Here is a 27,210-nt window from a genome sequence, read left to right as displayed (position 1 = left end):
CATTACCCTGCTGAGTGCGGGTTGGCAGATGTCACATGTCGAACTTTTGATTCTTTGGCATGTCGGTTTCCTCACGATGTTTTCCTTCACCGTTCTGAGCCGTGGTGATGTTTAATTACTTGGAGCCTTCTTATATCGTTTCTAGTTAAAATTGAATTAATTCAACGAGCTGTATATGGTGCGTGTTTCCATAGATTGTCAGTAAATCAGATGGAGTTAACGTTAATAAGTACAATTTTAGACAAAGTCAAAGGCCTGAATATGAGCACAGGCCATTAATTCCCTTCGAACCGTATCGGAGTCTAGAATAGCTCTCCCGCTAGGGTTACCACGTAGTATGAAAATAGTGGACCTTTACACGTCAGTAGCTTATGCCACGAAAAATAATAATAATATTAATACGCATAGAGTTTTGACGCAATAATGGCTAATTGATATAAATATCACCATTTCATCAAATTCAAAATTTTCTGATGTGCCATGTACAAAATTTGAGAGATATTAAGTATCGGAACGCCTCGAATTCTCAAACAGCGTAGAATTATAACATTGGGATACAGAAAGCCAATACGAATAGACGTTTGACAACTACCCTCACATTGCGAAATCATTACCCTAAAACAATCGATAAATAGCGAATTCTACAGTAATCCTACATCTAACATATCCGCATAGTCGCACAAACCCTGGCCACCGATCGGCGCCACATAGCGTGCGCACGCGCCGCTGAACGCCGGCTAATTAATACATGCCCTTACAGTTCTTCATTAGATTGCAGACGCGTTTTTGTGCCCACCTGCAGTTTTTGCAGTGGCGTTCGCAAACGTTACATGTGTACCGTTGTGTATTTTCATTTTTCTTTATTTACTATGCTTTATGTGTTTGTATTGATCAATTGGAAAGTAAATAATGTAAATATTGTGGTTATAGGCGTAGGTCTTGTATGTGTAAGGTTGGGTTAGCGTTGAAAACGGCGCATGTATTCTTATTTGGAGATTACATTTACTATTGAATGTTAATAGATGGATGTATGTTGATGTATTATAGGGTTGGCTAACAATAAACGAAAATCTTCATTGTTGTGATTGTGTCTTTGTTCGTGTAAACTTTTATAAGCGTTTTTGAAAAGCTAATTTCTAAATTACCTCTGACTCGTAAGATCGCTTTGGCAAGAAACTCATAAATATTACTATAAACTTAAACGAATACAAAACTATAGTAACTATAGTATACTATATATAAAACAACATCGCTGTCCGCTGTCTGTTACTATATTTGTATGGTTTTATCTTTAAAACTGCAAAACGGAATTTTAGTGTTATTCAAGAGGAAGATGTATATGTATTATGTATTACTATACATATTATATTATAATATGAATAATAGGCACTGTGCAAATTCGTAGCGGATCGCTAGCGATATGTATAAACATACATAAACATCGCTGTGAAAATTGGCTAAGATGTTGCTAACCAAATTTTGTTTGTCGAGAAACGTAAATTCCTTGTCAGCCCGTTACTACGCCGAGTTTAAAACAATATTATGACAAAACTTGTTAAAAATACAGTAAAGATCTGAGATCTAGATTTGGGTAGATAGATTGATGGATTCCTAGTTTACGATATACTTCAAATAAAATTATTTGGCAGCACTCGCTAGAGAATGTAATATTGTTGTAAATATGCGATTTATATTTAGTACGAAGAGATTCTAGTCTACTAGTAAATGGCCTAGAAAATATTTGCCCTAAAAATGTTGTGAAAATAGTTTTAATAGTTGTAGAACTAGCGTAAACTGTAGGGTCGATGGGGTATTTGAAAGATTTTTTAAAAGGTACAAATCAAGAACAATAATTAATTTGTAGAACTTTCCATTCATTGTATACGTAAGAATGTAATAATGACCCGTTTTACCATTTCGGCACGGAACTCTAAAAATATTACGCTTAATAATTAAATTCGTTGGAAAACCTTGAAACTGTCAGACGGCTATATTTAATACCTAAAAATGTTAATGCGTACATACTTGTGTGAGGAGGTGAAAGCTTCAACAACTTAACTCATTTCGTCTAACAAAAGCCATTACATAATGCGTACCAGACTTTTCAGGTTGTGTCGTAATTTGTGGCCGCTAATTATTTACGAGTATGTTGAACCAGTTTTTTGTATTTTATATGAAGCTATATCATATATTTTTGATTTTTTGCTTCATTATAATGATGTATTTGCTTGTTATGCTATTAAAATTAAATATAATTGTATTTATAAATAATTTTTAATGAATACGAACGAACAATACAAACCATTACGGACAAGCGAAACATTAACACAGTTTTTTCTAGCTAATATATATGATGCATTATTTTTAATAATATAAATGAAAATTCGAGCTTAAACGTAAAGTTAGATAATTCTTATAGCAGATAAGGGTTGTCTTACACCTGAATTAATACCGGCCTTAAGGCAACTTTTACTTACACGCTCGAAGTTTTTGGAGTTTATCCGTTTCGGAACTCAGAAACTTCAGACATTATTGTACTGTCAGAATATAGGTAAAGCAAATCTGTATAGAGGCTAGTGTATATGCGAGATTTGCTATGCTACATGCATCGTGTGAAACACCAAGAAATATGTATCCATCAACTTATTATGTAAGGTCGGCAGGTCGAAGGACACTTCGCCGCTGAAGGATAAAATGGCTCTGAAATCTGCGTCAAGGTTTCGGAAAGTGCACTTTAATCATTGTTTAAAATAGCGGTTTCTAAAACGGCACTAAGCCTCATGATAACGTCATAAAGTTATTGTATTATTAATAATGTAAAGAAAGCACGAATTGCTTTTTGGGAAACACGTTCGGTGCAAATAGTACGATGCTTAAACTTTTTGGGTTATTCATCGCTACATAATGTAAACGCTTTGCGATGTCTATCTTTATTTAGATCTTTGAATTACGTTACAGCTTTGATGTATTTTATATTGATAGATAGATTGATTCAAGAAGAAGTTTTATATGTATGCAACATTGCTTCATTGAAGTCGAGGCGGGTCGCGAGGTAAAGCGACATAAGTGAGATTGCCAGAGACTGTAGTTGATATTCATCGTACAATGTCGCCGCAAGGAGTCGGTATCTCTGACATAATGCAATAATAAATTATAATATCACACATTCACACCAATAGTGCCTTATAACGGAAGTCCGTTTCCTGATTCACACTTGCAATAAATACAATGTACTCACGTTCTCATAATGCATTTTGTCAGCGTCTACATTGATGTGGGCGTGAATGTATGCGGTGTGCGTAATTCGCACCATACTTTATGGCGTACGTGGTTTGACACTACGGTCAAGGGCGTACCGACCGTCCCCAAGGTCGCGGCTTTGACCGAAAACACGAAATTCGCGAAAAAATCTAACACAAAACCAGTGTCGCGGCATCAGCAACAATCGCTCCTATTCTCGTCGCATAAAGTTCACATTCTTCTAACTATAAAAGGACTTACAACGTTTCACTTGAACCGAGTATCTGTTAGAAACGACGGAATAAGGACTTGGGCGTAGAGAACGTTGCCATTACAAAGGTTCGTCATACTTATTTCTCGGTACTAGATATGCATCTTTATTTGCCGAAAATTTATTATAGACGCAGTGTATTTGTTTAAATGAAGCAAATAAAGAATTGTTGTTCATTCTAATACGCAATTTTTGGGACATGTTTTCATGTCTAAATTGTGTGCTGAATAGACGTACATATTTGGAATGTATATGTATTTAATTGTAGATGATTTACTTAAATTAAACATCTTTCGATAGCTGTAGTCCAAAAATGGTTGGCTTGTGAACGTTTTTCTTTTTTCTTTAGCGATTAGGCTGTAGGAGTAATAAACTGTTAGATTGTTAATACATATATTAAAAACTTCAACGGTGAAAGAATTTTTGAAATCAGTCCAGTCATTCCTGATATTACCCACTATGACGTCACAAATTTAGAAATTATAAATAATGTATAGTAAGTATAGATTTAATATTCCGCATAAATTTTTGAAACATATGTTCTTTACATATGACAAAAAACATAATATATGAGAGGATATCACTTGAAACGAAACATTGAAGATTAAGCTATGTAATAGCATTGAACGATATGCCACTGTCATAAACACAACAAACAAATTATGGGGCTTCAATTTATCAAAATAAGAAAGAAAATTCAATACTGATTATGTTCTTATAGACTTCAGGTTCTTAACTCGATTGATTTTTTATATAGATACAGATATAATAATTATATCCTATATTTACCTACAAGTCTACTATAATAGCTTCTCACTGAGATTGGTTTGGTTCCAACGCTAACATTCATAAGTATAAGTTAAAATATAACTGTTAAAAGCAACACTCCTTATAATTTGTTCAAATGACGGAATGGTTTGCTTAAACAAAATAGATACATTTAAGCAGTTAGTGCTTAGACCGTGACATGGTTAGCACCTCAAATAGATGTTCTACGTGGATTCCAAGAAAGTACCACTGTTAGCGCAATTCTAACTCGTCGTATAGCTCTGGCGTATTCGTTTTCCTTAAATTTAAATTGGCTCCGTCCTAAAAGGATGTGGCTTACCGATATACGAATTAATGAGTTTACGATACCAAGAGATGAATTAAGTGGAACATTAATTGGTATTACAAGCCGATTGATACAATATGCCGATATGAATCCCAATTAAATGCATTGCCTATTTTGACAATTGTTAATGAGATAATAAATATTAAGGAAGCAATTAACTTAAGAAGTATGTACGTGATAGCCTCACTTTCGTTTTCGTATTTTCGATTAAATTTTATTTCATTTCAGGTATGCTTTTTGGCCGTATTATAAACATTGAAAATAATCTTCCGCGTGGGTACTTATGGGCATACGATATGGGCAGCTTAGCCCGTATCGAAACATTTGCATAAATACTATCCTCCGAAGTTGAAATTTCCGGGTAATACTAACAAATGTTCAGGGAAGAGCGCGTTAAAGTAACGGATATTTCGAAGTGCGCTATGTATGTTGTCGTTAAGGGATCAAAAACAAATTTTAATATTCACGCGACGTGTAATTGGATCGTACAATGTTGCCCCGATCACAATCTTGGAACCTGTCGTTGACTGTCGGTGCTCACTGATTATATCGTTTTATGTGGGTGTCGCTGGATCAAGGAAGGCTTTTAATTATGATCGAATCTAGTTGGTGGCAGATGTTTCGGTTGGTCTTTAGTAGACAAGCAAACATAAGGTCATATTGAGTTTAAATTGTACATGTCTTTGTGTGAATTTCTGTACCGGTTTCGATGTTATTACTATGTTTCTAGTGCATTATAATGATATTAGACAACGATAACAGAATATGGCGTAAAATGTGAAACAAAATCTATTTTATTTATCAAATAATACATTGGGAAATGCTGAATATTGTTCTAGCATAGTATGTTATAGATAACCGTTTTCTTACTTGTCATGACTAAGCAAGAAAAGCATTGCGGCGAATGCAGTACGGTTGATTCTATTACTATAAATAAACGTGACTCAATGGTGTCTCCATCAAAATGTTTTACAGTCGTATCACAGAGAGCTGATTAAGAAGCCCCAACAATTTTGGCACCGAGTTCAGCTGCAAGCCGCAGAAAACAACTTTTACTTAGAAACTTAAAACTGCAACGCCCGTAAAAATTAGGATGCTGGTGTTGGCCGAGCTCCAAGCCACGTGAGAGGCTCCAGGACGAATTTACGAGCAATGCGACGGCGCTTTGATTCTGAAATGATAATAAACAATCGTATGCTTTTCACCGCAGCCTTGGCACTGAGCGTGTTTATAAACGTTGACGTCCTTGGATCGATGTTATTAAAAATATATTTAGTTCGATCATATCGAGTTCAAGGATGGCCGAATGATACGCTTGTTCTATATTCATTACATTTGAATAATGTTTGTATCTACTCCAGTTTCGTATTTGCTTTTCTCCAAAGCTATTTGTATGAAGATTGTGGTGGAAGTATATTTTATAGTGTTATGTTATTTCCCTTACATTTTCGATTTTAAGATAACCATTTTAATTATTCTTAGTAGCTTGGGTCTCATTCGTTACGCATATTGATCGATTTTATTAAGCTTTCACAAACATAAGCATTTCGTATAAATGTTCGTTATTTCTTAATAAGCATTATACGAATAGCTGGATCAGGATCCCATTGTTTTAATTCTTTTTTTTAAATATTCCTAATTACTTTATGAAATAACATTTGGCTTTAGGATAAAAGAAAACAACGTTATGATAGCTGTAAAATTAATTTTAATATAATTACTGCACTTGACGTGCACGTATGTTTGTTGAAATATCAAGTGGTGACTAATTTGTTCCTCTTGGTAACCGAAGCAAACGGGGCGAGTGATCGTTGAAGGGACAGACAACAGTGATGTCGCAGACGACGTATTTCCTATGAATTATATTTTGAGTGATTTTGGTTACTTTCCAAATTTCTAGACACAGTGGTCATTGACCCGACGGCGGGTTTCTTTAACCGTTGGCTGCATTACACGTGATTTTGGCAACGCACCTTAATCTAAAAATATACTAAGTATTTATAAATGAACTTAAATAGATTTCATCCGTCTGAATGATTGCCAATATTATGATGTCTACTATGAAATATACCCGCCCAATGGACGTGCTACTTTTTAACATAAAAGCAATGTTCTGTTGCGATTTGTTTATGATCTCTAAAAAGAAAAAAAAACAAATATTATCTGTCATATTTATAATAGCCGTCGTAAATTAATGTGAGAGAATGAAGGATTGGTGATTTGAATTTCACACATCGTCACATTCCGTGACAGCATATCTTCACTGTATGTAGATAGATATACGTACGTTTTTTGCTTAGTAAGAAAAAGAAAAATTTGATTTTCTTTTGTTAGATTCAGTTGCTTTATTAGATTTTACCACGGTTTTCTGATCGATTTGGAACTTTATAGTAATTTAGTTCATAACTTATATAACTAGGAATGAAAGTGCTTCTCAAAAATAGAGATTAAAAACTAATACTGCAAGAAAGTGATGAGAATAAAACTAAGAGACGAATATAGATGATCCTAAAATATTATCAAATTACCGGAACTTGACTTGACTAAAATGAAATGCTTACAGGCATATACATATTCTATATCCTTTGAAACACTAAATAGACATGCATCGTTTCCGTGTTCCGGCCAAGTCAAACAAAACATAATATCAGTTCATAGACTTCGCAGAGCCACTTGCCAAAACCACAGGGTAAATAACTTATGAAATAGATCACTTGTAACGCAAGTTCCAGAAACTGTCTAATGCTGCTTGCAAATAATCAAGTTCAATTTTCATTAAGCCTAACGTATAGTTATACTTTTTTTCTGTTGATAAATACTGCAGTTTAATAAAGCTGGAATAGAATGAGGTATTTTAGCAGATCTATCACTGTTTCTTGCTTCCTCGTCTAAAATTGGAGGCCCGCATGACAGGCAACTTTGCGCTAATCGCGCACAGTCATAGAGTGACCGATAATGAATACACTTTTTGTTTACAACCGCTAAACTTTAGCTCGCGATTGGGTCATCACACCGAAGTTTTTCACACTTTGTATTCCAACCAAAACGCTCAATTGACCGTCATAGTTTTGGCAAATAGTAAACAACTCGACTGAATAGCATCACGTCTTATTTTTGATAACTCGTCGCGACACGTGTCTTAAATAAAAAGTGCACTGTTCACTTTCAGAATATTTACCGTCTGCGACTGGTTCCGGGTTCGATACCCTGAGGCCTGGTCTACATTTCGGCCTGTTCGGTTTCGTCTTAGCTAGATTGCTTTTCGAGATTTGCCTCCCTGAGTAATGAGGTCCGCTGCTATTCAGCGTTGATTTGTTTGACATTAAATTCTGTACTTAGATACAACAAGAATGATTGACATTCTTGATACTATGGCTATTTAAAATTTTATTGTTATTATTTACTAATTTCGTTTGTTAACCAAAGATTTGTGTAAATTATTCGCTTACGTCCACAACTGCTTTCGGTTGCAATTGACGTCAATAACAAGTAAAAGGTAAGTCGTTGACGCGACCTCTTATTAACGTGAAACGTTAGAGTAGCTCATAGTTTATTTTGTCAATCTCCTTCTAAACTGCATTGAAGTAGATTTTTAACGAAACGTTACTGGTAATTGTTGTTTTATTTTCAGAATTCACGTTGTTTGCTACTTTTAGTTGAATCATTTTATTATTTTATGTTTTCGTCAGCACTTATCATCAAAAGATACAATACCTTATTTTCCTTATTATTCCCTCACAAATTTTCTTAAATTTTTCACATTCACAAATAGGTTCTAAGCAAACGTAACATTCATTCAGAATGCACCTAGTTACCTTGTTTACGTTCGCTTTCCCAGTAACGTTTGTTATGTTTTACGTTTTTTTGTTCCGACTTAATTGCTGTATTATCATCTATTTCTGCAGGTGTTAGATTATTATCGTTCCAAATTTTCCACAAATATTTTGTTTGACTCTACCATAAATTATTTAGATTGCACCTATCTACATCTTAGATCTAAGTTTTCTACATAAAATATTATATTATTCACTAGAACTATTGTTATTTCATATTTGCATATTTTTTTTTGTAATCGTACCGTCCACTAATTGTTATGTGCTGCGCTAACTCATCGAGTAATGTTACCGCGATTTGACATCTGTCATGCAGCAAAGTTGCGACGCCTTGTTGGCATTGTCATTTCATCGGATTTCACTCAAGGGCCAGCCCTAATTGCTCCATTATCTAGTTCCACAGGTGCTAGATAATTGTGGACAGTACGTAGAACGGCACGTGTCGTTCAAGTTCAAGGGCGATCTCGCGGGCGTTGCTCTGTGCTTTTTGCACGTCCGCGCGTTTGCGCAACCGCCTCGCCCGGCATAGTGTAGCGTGACGGTGGGCGCCTTAGGGCTGCCAGTGATTTGTTAAACACGGTTTTTTTTAAGGGATGCATAATACGGAGCACTTTCTTGTTGCGAACGTTTATGGAGTGTAATGGAGTGGAGATGTGGCTTTCGGGTTGAGGTTGTTGATATGTGTTACATTGTGATTGATGTATAATTTCATAGTTGACGAGCCGTCCAGCTCGGCTTCGCTCATGATAGCTATAACGTATAGCACTCCGGGATCACAGATGTGTCCAAAGTTTGAAAGTTAGCCAGTAGTTCCCTATTTTATGTTATTGCTGAATAATGGACGGTAGTTTAAAAATAAATTTTACAATACATTGTTTTTACGTTACCGATCTGGGATTATCCTCTTTTTTGCTATCAAACCCTTTACACATTGAATAAAAATGTCTAAATAAATTAATAACACCGGTAATTGCTAGCCCTAATCCTTCATATCTATGAAGGGTGATACTTCGTTACAAACAATGGCAGAGGCGTCTAGAAAATTGTTTCGTTACACTATGTTTTATATTTTAATGAAAAATAAGTGTTTTTACTCATTGTAGTCGAGGCTAGAATATTTTAATTAGTAGCGCTATAAAAAAGTATTTATAATAAGTGCGATGTTAACACGCAAAAAGGTTTTAATAATATGTAATTTTATAGCTATGTATTAATTTTTACGGCTAATGTATTACTTATTTTAATTAAAGTCGTTTGATTGTTTATTACGATTTTCACATAGCTATGTGTGAGAAGCTGGCTGGGCGTCTTAGGTATATGTTTTGTTTTTGTTTCACTATATTTCTATTCATATACATATAATAAGATAAACGATAAACATATATTATACTTTTTTGGTTTTAACCTTTCGCATCATTCGTTTCTCCGAAACAAAATAACAACACGATATAAAGACAAGTCACAAAAATACGCGTTTTTATATAAAAACACATTCACGATGTAATGTTGTTCTAGTAGTGAATGGGTTTAGTAAATACTAACCAGTACATCAACCGAATCGGCACTTTCAAATCGGATGAATGAAATGGCGGAATAACAAAAAGTTACAAATTTACGCAAAAATTACTCGACTAAATGAAGGTGTACGCGGGTGGTCACGGAGCGCGGCGTATACACGGGCCTTTACAATAAATGAATGATTTTTTGTCTGCAAATTATTCGAAAACAAATAAATGCTAAGGATATGAAAAACTGAATAAATTAACACGGCATTACATCATTCAACGCGAGCGAGTGACGCGAGCTGGTTATTGCCCCCATCTCGTTATCTTTTTCTTGCATATCAATGTCTTGATTTGTCGCTCTTGCTTCCTTGCATTCTTGAAGGGTATTAGCTTAGTTATCCTGTGAGTAATACGCGTTTTTATTATTTGAACATAATTATGGGATACTAGTATCGACTATCAAATAAAAGAATCATCAAAATCGGCCCACCCAGTAAAATGCTGTAAAGTAACAAAATAAAAAAAAAAACACAATTGAATTGAGAACCTTCTGCTTTTTCTGAAGTCGGTTAAAAGAGACGTCTAACTTGTGCGGCGATCAGTTTAATGTTTCTTTTGAGAGTACACGTTCTCACAATTTGTACGCTTATGTGAACCAAAAACTAGAAGGCAATATGCAATGATCTCGATAAAAAGTTTTGTGTAATTTGTTTCCTTCACGATGTTCTGTATATTTATAATTACTTAGAAAGTTAATTCTCAGAAATTATTTACATAGCACTTTCTATTGAAGTGTGAGGTGGTATATTATGATCCTTGTTTCGCCGTAGCTAGTTGTATCTATTGATCTACGATCTACATACTTTTTCAGATTGACACCAAGGAATCTCGCGCCATATTTGGGCATGCTGGTTGAACTCAAGTATATATTAGGTGACAGCTGCCGAGCGTGGGTGCGCCTGAGTCAGCGTACAGGCACGGCCAATCACCTAAATAGGTACAAGGTCGCCCACCACCTGAGACCTAGCTAGACATTCGACTAACTGACCCGCATACCTAGGCTTTGTGCTAAATCGTGTTACTATATCGAATTTAGTGCTTGTAGTAAGGTTTGGTGTTTCGTAAGAGATAGTTAAATGGTAAATTATAAGATTTAATCTATACTAATATTGTAAACAGGTAACGTTTGTGAATTTGTGAGTTTGTGACGTTGTAGGGGGCAATTTCAGGAACTGCTATATAGATTTCAAAAATTATTTCAACGTTGGATTTGAACGTGATGCCTAAGTGCTATATAGGCTACTTGGTGCGCCCCACGGTTTCACTCGCGTAAGTTCCTATCCAGTAGGAATATCGGGATAAAAATTGCCTATATGTTATTCCAGTTGTCCAGCTATCTACGTACCAAATTTCATTGCAATTGGTTCAGTAGTTTTTGCGTGAAAGAGCAACAAACACACACACATCCTTACAAATTTTCGCATTTATACTATTAGTAGGATATTATTTTCTACGGATGCAGCTGGGACGAACGGCTAGTATTAAATAAAAATGTAATTGTACACTTCAACGACATAAGTAAAGAAAAAAAAATGAAAAAATGGTATTTATTACACATCTAGGTGACATAGCGGTGAACGAAAAATTCTCTCGTATAAAATATCAAAGAAAAGCCAATAAAACGGTGTCGTAAGCCGCAACCAAAATAACTTCACTCTGATATCTGTTGTCAGATTTAATTACAAAGACGTTAACTGTACTCAATAGGTTTTGCGAGACACACGTTTCGACGAACAAATATAAATTGATTCGAATCGAAAAGTATTATTTCCCAGAAGTTGTACTCATGCACGACCGAGCTAAAATAAGACTGAAGTTTTTGCAATTAAATGATGTTTCACTTTGAAATCGATTTTTTCGTCAGTCATAGACGATTGATTTTCCAGGAAATAAAATTTATATATTGTATTGAATTGAAGATTGTTGCGAGTGATGGAATTTGTTCAGTTTTTTTGGTTTATTTCGAATTCCGATGTTATTTATGAAATGAGACAAGTATTTCTGTACATTGTATATCAGAGCAACATCAATTATAAAACATAAAAAATCGACTTTGCCAAGTTAAAAAAAAAGTGTTTCCCTTTTTTATACTAAATTAAGATTTATTTATTGATGCCTGTGATTGTAATAGTTTATGGGTTTAATTTTTAGTTTTATAGCATTGAAATGCTTTTATAAATGAGAAAAAAAAATCCTCAGTTCATGGGTTATTCTAATACATGATTTACACCGCTAAGTTTTATCTAAATGCATTCAAAAATTTTGCCACGATTTGTAACAATCTTTTGCGTTTTTTATATAACAGATTTCTATTCTTGAAATTGCTCATATTACAGATGCTCTAGGGCTAGGTTAATGTAAAATCACGTGCCTTAGAACCAGTTGTAGCATACGAACGCGCCACAGCACCCCCGGCTCACGCGGCACCAGACTGCCTGACTAGACGTCCGTCACTTTCTCCTCCAAGTTTATCCGAGATTATAATGAACTTAATTTAAAAATTTGTGTGCGATATAACAGCGCAGATGTTAGGTGTATGCAGATTTAATGTGGAATGGTAACTCTAATGTTTGGTCATGTTATCGGCTTAGTTTCTTGAATATGTGTAATTGTGTAATATGATGGATATTTAATGACTGAGCCAGAGATTCGTTCTGTCGATAAATGTTTAGTGTCTAAACATACAAATTAATGGATTATTTGTTCATTATAATATAAGTTATGTTTACGATAAAAAAGACTTACTTATTTATGATGGTTGGTTAAGCGAAACTGTTTTGAAATCAATTTATACATGAGTTCATTTGTTACTATATGTGCGGTACATTGGTAAGCGAAACGTTGTAGGTACATATTAATAGCATCGTTAAATGCCTTCATACAAATATGTTCACGATTCTCTGAGGCCTCCGGAGGTTCGCCCTACGAGTGGCCTCACAAGCGCGCACTAAATTGGCGTTTTTCATTTATTTCGTTTATTGTAGCACTAGAAACTCAAGGTCGTCGCACTTCCTATTCACAACAAAGGGTTTACTTAACTCGCCTTGTTTTAGCGTAAAAACGTCTGGTGTCACGTTCATTTTTAATAGTTTGTTTTAGATTCGTTTACATTGTAATTGCGGATTGTTTTTCCTCAAAATTCTAAAGCGTCTAGACCCATCCGGTTTGGTTCAATACGCACATGGAATTATTACTTTAAATGATAATTATAATTGGTAACATAAACCTTACGTCATTAACGACCCATTATCATGAGTAAATTTTCTGTCGCTGAATTTATTCAGTGTCATGGTATTATTGTGATAAGACGGATACATAATTAATATGGTGTTGTTATGCAATATAAGTGCGATTGTGTTTCGTACGATGAGTGAGGGAACTGGAAGCCCTTTTGCCTGGTTCCTTTACCTTACGGTACCTTCTAATCTTTTCTTTTATTACTGTTGTCAACCCGTTTGCCCTACATCTGCAAATGTTTATGGGCGGTGGTGATTGCTTACTATCAGGTGCAGCACCAGCTTGATTGACCGCTCTTACATGAAAAAGAAAACAACAAGAGTCGTCTGTTAGTTAAAAAACCCAATCAAGATGTGAAAAAAACAGGCAGTTGTAAAAATATAATCTCAAGATAATTTATTGATTGAATTTTTATTTTCAAGTAACTATACATACATCGGTTATTACTTCGCACCGGCATCAGTATCTAAATCCTATCGCCATAATCATCGAAGTCACTTCTACTTCGAAATGTACGTATGAACACTTCAGTGGATTTCTTCGCGTACATCATACAAATATTCGGATGTGATAAATGATTCATGTTTAGCTAGCGGCGCAGTTCAAGGCCGCAATGGTTTTAAATGATATTCAAATGTGTTTGATGTGAGTATGTATGTGGGTACTGTGGGGTACTGGGCGATGGTGAATGTTTATTTTGGTATTGATTTGCAATTGGTGGGAATTATTGGCCCATTTGATTATGGCCAATATGCTGATGCATGTTCCGTCTATATTTATAACTAGTCACATTGATGAATGTGTTTTGGTTTTGCTTTTGTAGTGGTGAAATCTTGCCTAGATTTCTAGATACTCACGGCCCGCGTGGGTTATGTCGGATTCCTACCGACTAAAATCCCAAGGAGTTCCGTCGTCTGCGAATTTTTTTGGATATTTCACGAATAATATCAGAGATTTCACGAAATTCCTAGGAAAAGAACTACGAAATCACGGTGATATGACAAAATGCAAATTTTCTGATTAATCACTGTCTTTGATTCTCCTGTAATCTCCGTCATGTTACTTTGCATCCTGCGAAAGAAACTCTTCAGAACGAATAACTTGATGGCAGGTTCTAATTATGCCCTCGCTTAAGCATGGCTAGAAACAATTACACACACATAAATAGGAACTCTAAGATCCCTTTACGAATGAAACCGCTATTGCACCAATTAAGAGCGGACCTAACAAACCGTGTTAAACGGCTGGAGGTACCTTCACCGACGATTAATTGTTTTAACAACAACAATGTGTTTGCACAAAAAACGGTAAAGTGCGTGCCGGCCGGGCATTTGGTTCTATGATCGCGAAATTGAGCTTGTTAGTCACGGTCCTTAAGGCAATGGTTTTTGAAGTAGGTACCTACATTAAAGTAAAGAAGGGTGTTTTTGTAGTGTAGCGGAATTTCTCGTTCGTTTTTTTTTCAGGTGTCTGTGTGATTGATGTTTATAAATGAATTGGCACTAGATTGGATCTCAATATTTTGGGTTTGTCAAGAAGCAAGGGTTTCGTTGTTTTGAGATTATTTTTGAAGTTGTTATCGTAATTGAGCATTGTTTTATTCATGTATGATATTTATTTTATTGCAGACTTCGAATGTATTTGAAAATGGGATGTTCGCACTGAAGAGACTATCAAAAACATGCTGCTTATTTCAAAAAAATTGCAGCACCATCTGTGGAATTACTGTATTCAACTTTTTCTTAGGAAATAAGTTACTTGTGTTTAGCGTATCTATTGAGTGAGAGTGGAAAAGAGATCTTAAGTGTGGGTGTCGAGTACGCATTGGCATAAAATAGGCCCTACCTCGCGCCGAGAAAGGTACCACACTTCCACAGAAGATGGGCGTGAAATAGCATTCTACTGTGTGACGATCGGTAAATGATCTTCCATTTTACCGAAGCTTGTATCCGTGTCTTCACTCTTCCCAGTTAATTGATTCCCGTCATCACTCCTTTCATATTATTTACTCTATAAAATCGAACATTTGCAGTGGCCACGGCGGTTCATTGGTAGTGATGTTCGCTTACCATAGGAACCACCAGCTCAGTTGCCCGCTATTACTGAAAATGCATCAATGTGCAGCTGGTACAGCCACGATAAAGTTGTCACCATGTGACCGGAGCGCGTGGCATGTAATCAATTCGCGGTAATTAGCTAATTATATAACCGGACGGCGACATTCCGGCGTGCGTGTTCTAGGAATGCGTGGTTTGCGGCTTGAGTCAGACGGTCGGGTCCAAAGTCCATGGTGGTGGTGTATAGTTCAATGGGTACAGAGAATATGGTGGAATTTCTAGAAGTTTCTTCTGGAAATATGTTCGAATTGTTGTGATATAGATTGTTTTTCTGTTGCAGTGTTGGAAAGTAGTGAATCTATGAAAGCGTAGACATACATGAATGAATCGATTGAAGTGTGGGCCTTGGATGAGTGCTTGATGTAATTTCACTGAAATTATTATGGCTGTCTGAAAGAATTGTTTTATTAGGCGTTAATAGTAACGCCAGGAACTGTACTCAGCTTTAAAAAATTATTTTACTGTTGTATTTTAATGTACCAGAGGCAAAGGCAGGGGGGACCGCAACATAATAGGTGGATGTCAGTAAGCTATGATAGGTATAGCATAAGTGTCATATAAATAATTGTAGCTATATTAATAAGATTTTGGACTTGTGTGAATAATGTTTCCAAGAAGTCTGGAGTCTGATAAAATTAAGAATTTTTCTACTTAAACACTAAACGTTGCTGACGCATCTACATATGTCACAAATATGCTACTGGGTTTCAAAAGAATTTGTTAGCAATGAATATAAATGTGATATTAACTATTAGGTATGACAAACGTGTTGCTAAGCTGACAGGGAAGCTAATGTGTTGCTAGGTGGGTAAAAATAATATTTAAAGAAACTTATGCTGGACCAAATATATATAGATAATGATAATGATTGGATAGTTTGAATGTTTGTCTGTTAGTATGCACTTAAAATCTACTCAAATGGTTTGGAAAGTTTCATCAAAAAGCTGCACATAAAAAGACATAGGGTTTTTTATCCAGGGACAAGCCAGCGTGAACCTGGGCGAGCGGCTTGTATAAATAGACACTAATCACATGCTGTTGGTTACCACATGAGGTATAACGTTTGCTCATTATGTTTTTTTATCTGCCCCCAGTGTAAGGTCAACGTACACTATGACGGATATAGGCATCATAATATACGTAGGTCATTTCTATGGCTTTGTCCAGCAGGTGCAAATACCTCTATAATAGACGGTTTACTTATGCAGGCGAATGGTGTGCTTCAACCGACTCCGGTATGTGATGAACTTGCAGCGCTAACGTTCTTGGAATTTGGGGTTTAAATGAATAAGATATTGTTTTATATTAGAGCGATATGGAAAACATGTTTTAACTGGTTCTAGTGTACTTTTTAATATTGAAATAGTACTTTGAGATATATGTAAGATAATAATGTTCAGCAATACTCATTATAGTTTGTCATAAATATTGGGTGGAGACACGTTTATTATATAATTTAAACAGAAATGTACATAAATAAGTTTTAGAAAGCATATGTCATTTTTTTTAATACAAACATTGTTATTTCAATCGGATACACATTTTTTGTTATTCTGTATTTGGACAGAAATTATATATACTTGAATCATATGTTTTTATAGTACAAGTTATAAAATATAATAATTGTATCATTCAAATCAGGATGAATTCCTAGTTACGAATTTCTAATCTTGTCTGCTTTTGTTGAGGCACGATATGTCTCCAGTTGCATCTATATTCCGCATTAATTCCATTGACGTACTCACAGATGCATCCAGAAAGTTACCCATAAAACAATACCAGCAAACAGCAAACTGACGTAACTTGAGTTTTACATGTTTCCATGCGCCCCAAAACCGTGGGTACACCCCCTATCGCGGTACGCAATGACGATGTGTACTGACTTTATTGGAATCGTAAAACGATAGGGTCGCTATGAATTATTGAAGCGTTGTAAAGAATGCAAGCTCGTAAATGCGAGGATGCGTGTTGTGGCATTTTGTGCTTGGGCCTTTTTTCGTTATTGCCTTTACTTGGCGACTGGTGAAAGTGTGCGTAATGTGTTCTAGCTTTATTTGTGTGGAATTATTTCCATGTTGTATGATTTTTTGTAAATGATTTGATTTAACTCGTATGCCAGTTTAGAAGCGTTTTATTGTGGCACGCTTGTAATTAACATAGAAACATACGTGACCGGTCGAATTAACATTGTTGAACTTGAATTTCGTGTTCTCTATTTGAAAACCGATATTTCAATTCATCGTAACCGTTTATCGCATAGGCAAATATTTGACTATCTAGAATTTCGTCAAACTGAAGCCTGAAGATTCTGTTCCTGGAATTTATTATATGCATGTAATTTACACGTTAGAGGATAAAAATATTATAAAAACTATTCTAGGAATCTCCGCAATTAATTTGAATAAAGATGTTGACAATAATGTACCTACAATAGATGATTCAGACACATCTACAGATGCTTAATAAAACTCGCAAACACACAGACAATGTGCACATGATACGGTATTTCCAGCCAACGATATTATTTTAAACGTGATCTCAACTTTTATGAAAACAAACGACATTGTTTAACCTAAAGACAGACTAGATTCAGTATTCCGTTTCACAATCAATGAGTGCGTGTTACGTCATGGTGACGTTATGTAATTCATTCGTTAACTGCCATAAATATATTAAATTTATTGCCAGATTAGATAGGTTTATCCTTGGAATTTGTGGTAGTTTTACTTTTCTTTAATATTTAAACATTCATTTGTTTATTAGACTTCTGTTGTGATTGCTTTTCCGTCGTAACATAAATATGGATAAAATATCCGTATAATAAAGAAATTATTGAGTACGATAATACGAAAGGGTCATTGTGTGTAGTACGTTTCCTGGTTAAAAGACATCATTAGTTTGTTGATCAAGAATTACAATGCGAAGATAGGGGGTAGGGGATAGCTAGGGTCATACGTGCCCACGTAAAAAATAGCCCTATTTTTTTCTCATTATAGAACTGAATTGGGGGATGTTCCTAAACGATTACGACATTGGCACCTTCGAGAAGAGAGCGTATATTATGTCACCGAAGGGACGGTAAAGCACCTGTAGCGTTTATTACCTCTGGAGTTACCTGTGTTCGTGGGTGGTGATGACCAAGCGATGCTCTTTGGCTTGCTCTGTCATGTAAAAATTTTGAAGTCTTTTGCCGCGGTTGAAACTGAGGGCAGTTAAATTATTTTGGCGATCAAAAATGTTATACTTAATAATGATATCTACTTAATGAATCTGAAAGCTTTAATAACGTACGAAGTCTACTTTCTATTTAGATATAATAACGATAATAATAAAAATTGTGATCATTAATCTCTGTTACTTACGATACTAATATATGACGTCATACCAATAAAGTCAATCAGTGGTATAAGGAAAAGACAATTTGAAATCACTGTTTTCCTTGTAGTACCTACTACAGCTACTTAAACACGGTGTGACTAATCTTCCAAGACCCAGTGATAAAAGATTTTGATTTTTGATCCTGGGCCTTCAACTATCCTCATCTCAAATTTTAATTTGTATAAAATTTCATGTGAAAATGAAAGTTAACGTAGTTGGGCCGTAAAAGCGTGATAGACAGACAGTCTTTGCATTTATATTACTAGTATGGATGTTCCCATACTTTCAATCGAACATTAAAGTAAAGCATCAATATATCCAGAGAACCGCAGCATTTATTTACATATCTTTCTGAGTAACCGGGTTAAAGTTTAGAAACGTGCATTTTTATGAATCAAATGTAACAGAGCTCGTTGTTTAGTGACATCATTAGACTGCTATAATCATACTAATTATAGCCTCGGCGGGAATGGGGCGTTAGTCATCCCATTTGAGCGATTTGACTTGATTCCATTTTGCTATAGTTACTATGACATTAGGTACAATAGATAGGTCTATATACATTCTCATTGGGAAAGAGGTCTTGAATGAACATAACAGTAGATGGTAATTTGGTTCATTTTCTCTTAGAACATTTCAAACAGTAATTAAATCTTAAGTAAAACGTAGAGACAAATTATTGTGGACTTATTTGTTCCCTTAATCAATAGATGGATACCGCTGCGCCTTGATTGTCATAATTTATCGTAATTAACATATAAACTATCAATTCTTTCGAGTTGAACAAAATAGAACACAATGTGCAAAAATTAATATAATCATATCAGCAGTTTAGGAGTCCATAGTAGATAAACAACTTGACGTGTATAAAAAGTGAAGTCCCGTGTCCCCTACTGGGGTATGGGCAGATGATGTTCATCTGTTTCACTGATCGATTTTTTTACGGACAAGTAGGTGAGTAGGTGATCAGCCTTCTGTGTCCTGCCAGACCAAACATTTTTTTTTTTGTGCGTCCCCACCGGAAATTGAACCCAGGACCCCTCGTTTCTACGCTCACGCGTTAACCACTGTGCCAAGGAGGCGGTCAGTTAAGAAATAATATGGTATGGTAAATAATAAAGCACATTTTTAATTATGCACCTGAATAAGATGAACAATGATACATCAAAAAAATCGCAACAAAGCAACGAATTCTCACTCAAATACGCATTTATTATATCAGGATGTACATTGAGTCTTACGTCCGCAGTTACATAATCAATGACAGCACCAGCTCACTGGTTCAGAGTCAAGGTCCGCCTCTATTAGGTTGACCTCCTAAAACACAATTGAGTTTTATGACACTCCTCCATTCAGAGCGAGGTGGAATGTTAGCATAATCTTTTAATTGGGGCTCGCGTGCTTTTGTCATGATCTTGGTATCATGTGACCGTGTATTTTTAGGCTTGACCTACTAATTAGGGTTGTGGGCTCTATGAGCGACCTACTGAAATATTTGGTACTGGATAATTAGCATGCGTATAGTTTGTCTGATCTCAAAGATTTGACGTATTATCATTTAAAATCTAGCCTAGGAATTAAGATTGTGTAGCCTGTACCCACAAGAAGCCAAGATTTTTCTGGTGTGTTATAAAACTGATGCAAATTCTGACTGACTGAATAAAAATGTTCCCGTTAAAATCTCTTAAAAGATGTCTGTAACGAAGGTCTCCCTTTTACGATAATTATTGGCCAATTAACTAACAGACCTGTTGAAAGGCTTCCGACAACAAAGATAATAGATAGGAAAGGAGAGACAGCTGCTGACTTGTATGTTGAGATGTTTTTGTGAATTAGGAAACCAATTTGGCGGGAAGAATTGGATCTGTTATTTTATAAATGAGTAAAATTAAATGTTTGGATTGGTCGTTTGTCTTAGTTAGGCCCATGTTATCTGAGCAGTGTCTATTAATTATATTATTATTATTGATTTATTAGGCATTGGACGAAAATTTATGTTCCATTTAGTACTAGGTAAGAGAAATATAAATACGTTGTTCTGTTTGCAAACTGATTTGATCTTTTTTTAAGTTAATTGCTATAATCCTGTCATAGATATAATATTAGGAAAAAACCTACACCTGAGCCGTTTTATAAACGAATTTTCTTCACTTCGAAAGAACGAATGAAATCGAAAGAATTGTACACAATATTTAAAGTTATCTTTGAGTTATGTTATACAGTAAAACCCATAAGTATCCTCAAACAAACACTAACTTAACGTTATATAACATTATTTCGCTAGAATTTCGTAGAATTTAAAATATTGTTTTACTTAAAATAGATACGTTTGTAACGAACACCGCCTCTTCGGTACAGTGGTTAAATCATTAGCGTAGAACAAAGGGTTCCGGAGGGTTGTTTGTCTTCTTGTCCGTAAAGAAAAAAAACCCTATCATCACCCTCATATCACGCAGGAGGACACGGAAATTCACTAAAACATTTACAACGACTTCTATAGGTACTCAGATTTATCGGTATCAATGTAAATGATTAGATTTCCAGTAACCCAGTAAGATATGCGCGTGAGTCACCGCGGAATGACTAAAGAATGAATGAACTACTGGGTAGCTATTAAACGCCGGGTACCATTCATATTCGCATATGGGATTGATGGAATGACGACTGTATATTTTTTTTTGTTTGTTTAGCTTACGTAGTATTAAGGAAACTGCGCAGGCGTTCCTTTTTTTATTAACTGTTTCATTGGGAGCTTTGGGGCGTTGGTTTGTAAAATGCGCCCTAAATTTGTTACTAAATAGGCATAATTCTATTCAATTGTAGTGTTTTTTTTTTATAAAAACATGTTATTAAAGTTTTTCATGTCATATATATTATATATATTATACGATGGGAACCTTTTGAAAACTCATGTGTTGTAATTAGTTGGCCTAAAATTAATATAAATAGCCGCGCTTTAATGATTAATTTTTATTACAGATTAAAGGCGCCGTGACATACCCACGGAATACCAAGTAAGTAATTCCCATTAAAATAAATTTTGTTTAGAACGCACTCTATTAACTTCATAGATATTTAACTGTTTTAATCTGTTGTAGCGGGCTCTTATCAGCCGAATAGTTGGGGATAACCTCGCTTCCTTAGTGACCTGCGATAGACGGAGATAAAATAAATAGTTACACGATATGTAACTATTATTTTTATGTACGCCCGATGTGTCCCACGATACCTTTTATCGTAATAAATTATGGTCCAAAGCACTCAGGCTTTATAGGTGATAGAAATTTCGTAATCGGACCAATGCTTTAGAATTTATGTAGTGCATTTTATATACTTGTTAATTAATTTAGTGGGTTTTAATCGAACAAAGTTCTGATAGTTGTGAGATCGAGTTTCGATTGGTACCTATGTTACTTGTTGTTGTATTGTTACTTTATTTCTGTAGTTAATTACAAACCTTTTGCGTCAGAGGATAGCTTTGTAGAGGAGACAATAGCTGTGACGAAGAGTGATTAATTATTAGAGAATCAAAATCAGTTCAGTAGTTTAAGCATGATTGACGGACAAACATCCAAACAAACAATCTTTCATTTTATTAGATTAGGGATTGAATTGGTCGCCTTAAAACTAATTACTTATTTAGTAAAAATTAACACATACATAACTTTAAATGTAACTAACTTCACTGGTTCGTCTATTAGGCTAATAAAGTACCTAAGTCTCTAAATGCCAACATGTCATTATGAAATTTCACTGTATATACACGGTGGAATTTTGTTTTCAGTAAAATTGACCATTAAAAATTTCTATCTACAGTACTAAGAGTACTTTCCCTCGTGGTGAGATAACAAAATCCCACCCTGTATTCAGAGAGATGCATCTTAAAATAAGGACAAGCATCTGGAGCGGCAATAGTCCTTGGCGCTATAAATAAAGCCCGCGCTGAACGGCTCGAAACGGGTTGGTTTTTGTGCAACCTGCCTCAATCACCGTTAGAGACATTTTATCGCCGTTTTTTCCGTGTGTCCCGGAGTCCCACATAAATTAAAAAGCCATCAGCTTTTTGCCGGTTCGGGAAGTGACCGATCTTTTTGTGATTCTATAACTAGATGTTGCTGTGTTACGTTCGAGTTAATTCGTAGTGCGTGTGGAAGATGCTTTTGTGGGGCGTTTATATCGTTAGTTTACGGTTTTTGTCTTATAGCACTAGTGCGATGGATTGGATTCATCTTATTCTGTGAGCGTGTTTGTAACGTGAATTGTGATGCAGTTTGTAAGGTCATAGTTGTTAGTATGTAATGTCCTTTGATTGTGTTTGCTAGCATGAAACTCTATAATTCATTGTTTAAAAATTGGTTCTTGACATTAGTTGGTGTCTGTGAAATCATGTGCGATTAAATTTAATGAATAACAGCTAAATCAACCATGTTCTGTGACTTTTAAGAGGTCCCTTGAAAGTCCGTTAGAGGTTAATTGTCTGTTCAACTGTTTCAAATATTCAGAGACGGAGCAATTAATTTGTCATTAGGCTTTGAATTTCTATCACCTGTCATATAAGAAAAATAGGATTTTTTATATTTTTTTAATCGGTAGGCAGACGTTTGACCATAATTCCACTTAATGGCAAGCGGAGATGTGGTTCTACTTGGGTGCACGTCTACCTAGAAGGTGCCTATTCACCTAGGCTTTGAAGAAGTTGTATTGCTGAGAAAAAATGGTGGCAGGGAGGGAATTCTATTTCTTAATTTTTTTTTTGCCAATTCTACAAAAAGCATTAGTCAATGCAGCTTTGCCATGTACAAAAATTAGGTGAGTCAAATTGTCATAGCGACTGCGAGGGATGGAGTATGGCTAACTAAAGTTCCCTATGACGTCACCCGGCCGAATAATCGCGAACACACAAACCCCCGACGCGAGGCTGAGTCATATCCGCCCTGGCTCATTGATAAACCCCATTCCGGGTATAAACGAAACAATAAGCTACGTCATTTATGATTTAAATACTATAAATGGGGGTCGGTGATTAGTTCATTTCGAAATGCGGGCGGCGGAGCGATCGAATCAAAAGAATATGCTACAACACTGGCCCGTTGTAGGATAATTTTGATTCGATCTAATCCGAGAGAGATCGAAAGTTGTCTTAATATATGTATGTGAATTACGTGTTTCGTTCTTTGTCTGTGATGGGCTCCTAAACTACTCAATCGATTTATATCAAATCTGCACACCATGTGCAGTTTGATCCAACCTAAATGACGATGATAGATGATAAATTTGACTCGATATCAGGATGAATGCTGCTAGAGCTGGATGCTATTTTCTTCAAAGCGTACACGCTGCTCTGAAAAGTTTGGTATTCACGATAATGCTAACAGTAGGGGATATACCCAAAAAGAAAAGTAGATAATTATAGCTCAGATACTTGTATAATTTTCAACTTATATGTAATGGCTATTTTGTTAAAGCGGACAGCTGTTATTCATTAAAGCGCGTTACAAACGAGTTATTTTAAAAATTTACCGCTCTGTGTGACATTTACTCCCAGTTTCATTATCTGTTTTGAGTTTGTAACAGTTTATGCAATGATTTCACCAGCGCAGCGGTCGTAAACGGTGATGGATATATTGCAAAATTAAAACTTTTAATGTGTTAAGCTTTCTTAACAAGTTAATAAAATAGACATAAAAAACCCGACTTAATTTGTGAGGACGGCCACCTTTGTCCGATTCTCATCAAAGAAACTCAAATTTCAAATATTTATTTATTCAATTACACTTCTTATAAAATCGTCTAAATACAGTTTTGAAATTACCACCGGTTCGGAAAGCAGTTTTTACAGTGAAGAGCCGGCAAGTAACTCTGTATATTCTCTTTTCCAATCATGACGTTTTTACATTTTAATTCTACATAGTTAATCTGTATACATAATAATGATAACGTGAGACATCAATTACGTGAAAACTTTATTACTCTTTCATGGATTTTAAACGTTCAATATTAAGCTGTATTGTTCTCAAAATGATTAAAAGAAAATGATCACAAAAGGAAGCTGATTAAAAAAAGTATTCCCTTACTTTCTATTAAATGATGAACCCTTTTGTTTCTAACTACTAGACCATTGAAATATTTCTTTAATATTCGGAGAATGTCTCGTTTTAGCCATCACATGAATCAATTGTTATATTAACTGTAGCCAAGATAGAACCGTTCGCGTTCTAGTTGAAATAAATGCAATGTATCTTTAATATGGAAAGCTCATATGAAAGTGCGGTGCATATAAGGCCTCGTGTTCTAAACTTTTACCTTGGCATTTAATATGATGGCGAGACTGGTAAAGCGAGTGGAGTTATTATTCTTGGCACTTTGTTGGCTTTCCAATTTGGTCGGGCTATAGTTAAACGTTGGAACATAGCAAATATTAACTTAAATAATATGGAATGACAATTCGATTTCCGCTTGGACAATAATTAACAATATAGTTATTTTCTGGGTTATACCCGCATTGTCTCTGTACCCCTGGGGTTTCCCGTATAAAAACTATCTCATATACTTTCAAGTCTCAAATCCTAGACCAAATATCATTCAAATCGATTCAGCGGTTTAGGCGTGATGAAGAGACAGACGTAGAGGCAGAAAGTGTTAGTTTCACATTTATAATATTAGTAAGGATTACAAATTTAATATAAAGGGTGATTTTGTGTGATTACTCTTATATATATTGGACAAGGAGGAAAACCTAAAATGTAGCTTTATGTGCAATAGTGCAATCTTATATTTTAAACGTAGTTTTGTCTCTTCATAATTTATTTAACTACGTTATTTTATCAATAACACTGCTACAATAATTCTTGTTAACAAACAACGAACAAATCTCATGAATTTCTGATAAATTGATTTATAAACTGATGGTGGTTTATAATCTTCTTATATATAAAATTCTCGTGTCACAGTTTTCGTTGCCATACTCCTCCCAAACGGCTTGACCGATTCTTATGAAATTTTGTGTGCATATCGGGCATGTTTGAGAATCGGCTAACATCTATTTTTCATACCTCTCAATGATCAGAGTAAGGCAGAACAGCGTTTGCCGGGTGCAGCTAGTCTTAATATATAAAATTCTCGTGTCACAGTTTTCGTTGCCATACTCCTCCGAAACGGCTTGACCGATTCCTCTGAAATTTGGTAAGCATATTGGGTAGGTCTGAGAATCGGCCAACATCTATTTTTTATCCCGATATTCCTACGGGATACGGACTTACGCGGGTGAAACCGCGGGGCGCAGCTAGTATTATGTAAAAATTACAAGTGATATCGATATAACTATAAAAAACATATAATGGGAACGTACGATGCCTTTATTCCCGTATGTGGCCCATAAAACGCACTCAGGAATCCCCTTACGCAAGGGGTTGGTAAAAACGGGTATAACGTTTCACTTTCCTATAAACTGTATGTGCTCAGTGCGATTTTAATGTGCCTATTAAATGTTTATTGTGCTCAGTCCACACGGTAACCGGATTTTGTGCTATTGTTTGCGCAGACTTGATGCTGTGTGTATTTATAAATGTATGAAGTACATTTAAAATTTCAGCAATATTCCTCTCTTTGTATACAATTGCCGCAGGCATTCATACGATGTTTGTTTCTCAATTTAATGAAAGATTAATGAGAGTTTATCTAAGTGAATGTAAGTGAAATAGTTGCTTGCGTAATGTTAACATTAAAAATATGGCAAGTCTCACAGTAAATATTTCAGTTGGGCATATAACTCTTATCACCTATTTTTATCTCGCTTATATATAATTTAGAAGGCACAGCTATTCATTTTAATTTACAATATTATCAGTATTAGCTTTGCCGTCACCTGACCATACCCTACGACATTACTTGGTAATTACGCCTCACGTCATCCAATACAGCATCGTCTTACGCCACCAATATGTTTGCGCAAATAAACTGCGCAATTGTACCGTATGGACCCAGTACATTGTTGATTATAGATATGTAATGTTGACTCGATACATCTGCCGACCGGCGAGGCCGGACGCCGGCTGCAGGCTGGCCCCTGTGGGGTAGGTTATGGATGTAGGTATTAAATAAAGCACTAGATTGTTACACACGGCGTTGGACAAGTTGGGGACTGGAAAGTTGAAGTGATCGGTGCGGTTTGTGTGTATGGATGCACTGACTAACTGACTGATGTGCCTATCTATACAAGTATATAGTCCCATATTTTGGATTAATGTATACTTAATATTATCAAAGTAACATATATATTACATAAAATTTCTTGTACAAACATATTTTTGAACACTATATAATATAAAATAACTCTCATATGTTTGCTGATACATTATATTTCAAAAGTAAAGTGGATCATAATAGACCGGGAGATGGTGACACAAATTACTAGGTCATTTGTACCAGTATGGCGGTTCTTCAGTGGTCTAATTAC

General features: G+C 35.4%; 1 long non-coding RNA gene across 1 annotated transcript in view; it reads left to right on the top strand.

Moving 5' to 3' along the window:
* Positions 1–27,210, top strand: part of LOC119828281 — a 119,620-nt gene that overhangs the window by 76,567 nt on the left and 15,843 nt on the right. Inside the window, exon 4 of the long non-coding RNA XR_005287761.1 lies at positions 21,735–21,769. This is a non-coding gene — a long non-coding RNA (uncharacterized LOC119828281). The remainder of the gene's footprint in view (positions 1–21,734; positions 21,770–27,210) is intronic.

The sequence above is a fragment of the Zerene cesonia genome, chromosome 7, assembly GCF_012273895.1.
Source record: "Zerene cesonia ecotype Mississippi chromosome 7, Zerene_cesonia_1.1, whole genome shotgun sequence".
NCBI lineage: Eukaryota > Metazoa > Arthropoda > Insecta > Lepidoptera > Pieridae > Zerene > Zerene cesonia.
The sequence above is the reverse complement of the archived record's forward strand: the minus strand, read 5'-3'. Positions and strand labels throughout refer to the sequence as shown.